Consider the following 3395-nt stretch of genomic DNA (forward strand, 5'->3'; position numbering starts at 1 on the left):
TCTAATACCTTAATACCCTAATACCCTACTACCCTGATACCCTAATACCCTACTACCCTGATACCCTAATACCCTACTACCCTGATACCCTAATACCCTACTACCCTGATACCCTACTACCTTAATACCCTACTACCCTAATACCCTACTACCTTAATACCCTAATACCCTACTACCCTATTACCCTACTACCTTAATACCCTACTACCCTGATACCCTAATACCCTACTACCCTGATACCCTACTACCTTAATACCCTAATACCTTAATACCCTACTACCCTAATATCCTACTACCTTAATACCCTAATACCCTACTACCCTGATACCCTACTACCTTAATACCCTACTACCCTGATACCCTACTACCTTAATACCCTACTACCCTGATACCCTACTACCTTAATACCCTAATTCCTTAATACCCTACTACCCTGATACCCTAATACCCTACTACCCTGATACCCTACTACCTTAATACCCTACTACCCTGATACCCTACTACCTTAATACCCTAATTCCTTAATACCCTACTACCCTGATACCCTACTACCTTAATACCCTAATACCCTACTACCCTGATACCCTAATACCCTACTACCCTGATACCCTAATACCTTAATACCCTAATTCCTTAATACCCTACTAACCTACTACCCTGATACCCTACTACCTTAATACCCTAATACCTTAATACCCTACTACCTTAATACCCTAATACCTTAATACCCTACTACCCTAATATCCTACTACCTTAATACCCTAATACCCTACTACCCTGATACCCTACTACCTTAATACCCTACTACCCTGATACCCTACTACCTTAATACCCTACTACCCTGATACCCTACTACCTTAATACCCTAATTCCTTAATACCCTACTACCCTGATACCCTAATACCCTACTACCCTGATACCCTACTACCTTAATACCCTACTACCCTGATACCCTACTACCTTAATACCCTAATTCCTTAATACCCTACTACCCTGATACCCTACTACCTTAATACCCTAATACCCTACTACCCTGATACCCTAATACCCTACTACCCTGATACCCTAATACCTTAATACCCTAATTCCTTAATACCCTACTAACCTACTACCCTGATACCCTACTACCTTAATACCCTAATACCTTAATACCCTACTACCTTAATACCCTAATACCTTAATACCCTACTACCCTAATACCCTACTACCCTGATACCCTACTACCTTAATACCCTAATACCCTACTACCCTGATACCCTACTACCCTGATACACTACTACCTTAATACCCTAATACCCTACTACCCTAATACCTTAATACCCTACTACCCTGATACCCTACTACCCTGATACACTACTACCTTAATACCCTAATACCCTACTACCCTAATACCTTAATACCCTAATACCCTACTACCCTGATACCCTACTACCTTAATACCCTAATACCTTAATACCCTACTACCTTAATACCCTAATACCCTGATACCCTACTACCTTAATACCCTAATACCCTGATACCCTACTACCTTAATACCCTAATACCCTACTACCCTGATACCCTACTACCTTAATACCCTGATACCCTACTACCTTAATACCCTACTACCTTAATACCCTACTACCTTAATAACCTAATACCCTGATACCCTATTACCTTAATACCCTAATACCCTGATACCCTACTACCTTAATACCCTAATACCCTGATACCCTACTACCTTAATACCCTAATACCTTAATACCCTAATACCTTAATACCCTAATACCCTGATACCCTACTACCTTAATACCCTAATACCCTGATACCCTACTACCTTAATACCCTAATACCCTACTAACCTACTACCCTGATACCCTACTACCTTAATACCCTAATACCCTAATACCCTGATACCCTACTACCTTAATACCCTAATACCCTGATACCCTACTACCTTAATACCCTAATACCTTAATACCCTACTACCTTAATACCCTAATACCCTACTACCTTAATACCCTAATACCTTAATACCCTAATACCCTAATACCTTAATACCCTAATACCCTAATACCTTAATACCCTAATACCCTACTACCTTAATACCCTACTACCTTAATACCCTACTACCTTAATACCCTAATACCTTAATACCCTACTACCCTACTACCTTAATACCCTACTACCTTAATACCCTACTACCTTAATACCCTAATACCTTAATACCCTAATACCCTAATACCCTACTACCCTAATACCTTAATACCCTACTACCTTAATACCCTACTACCTTAATACCCTACTACCTTAATACCCTACTACCTTAATACCCTAATACCCTACTACCCTAATACCCTACTACCTTAATACCCTACTACCTTAATACCCTACTACCTTAATACCCTACTACCTTAATACCCTAATACCCTACTACCCTAATACCCTACTACCTTAATACCCTACTACCTTAATACCCTACTACCTTAATACCCTACTACCTTAATACTCTACTACCTTAATACCCTACTACCTTAATACCCTACTACCTTAATACTCTACTACCTTAATACCCTACTACCTTAATACCCTACTACCTTAATACTCTACTACCTTAATACCCTACTACCTTAATACCCTACTACCCTACTACCTTAATACCCTACTACCCTACTACCTTAATACCCTACTACCCTAATACCCTACTACCTTAATACCCTAATACCCTACTAGCTTAATACCCTAATACCTTAATACCTTAATACCCTACTACCTTAATACCCTAATACCCTACTACCTTAATACCCTAATGCCCTACTACCCTAATGCCCTACTACCCTAATACCCTACTACACTAAATACCCTATTGCCTTAATACCCTACTTACTACCCTACTACCCTGCAGGAGAAAAGCAGTACGCTAAGCAGTCGCTATTTCTCACCGACTGTGTTAATAAAACAGTCGGTGAGAAATACACGGATGATCTGCTGCTTCTGCTGAGATTCTGCAGTATGGAGCCACTGGACAACGGGACTGGTGCGGAAGAGCTGTCAGAATCCAGGCCTCGCAGTACGTCCGGATTGTATTCATGCTCACCACCTGTACTGATCAGTATGTGCTGAGCAGTAGGTGCTCAATCGAATGCAGTAGGTTCAGTCACAGTACGCGATTTCAGATGCAGCCAATATAATAACGATTCTCAGAGTGTAATGATTATCGCCCTCTGCTGGCTGTGAGATGAACTGCAATGAAAATTGATCAATGAAATTCACAAGCCTTCATTTTCTCCAAAATCTGATCTGTTCTTCCTCATTAATATCCGGGTGTACAAAATATTCCACGAGATTAAACAAACAAAAAGCATCTTTTCTGATCCACAGGAAGTGACGAGCTGATAAATAAGCACAGGACAGTA

Source organism: Ictalurus punctatus, unplaced genomic scaffold, assembly GCF_001660625.3.
Source record: "Ictalurus punctatus breed USDA103 unplaced genomic scaffold, Coco_2.0 tig00007286, whole genome shotgun sequence".
NCBI lineage: Eukaryota > Metazoa > Chordata > Actinopteri > Siluriformes > Ictaluridae > Ictalurus > Ictalurus punctatus.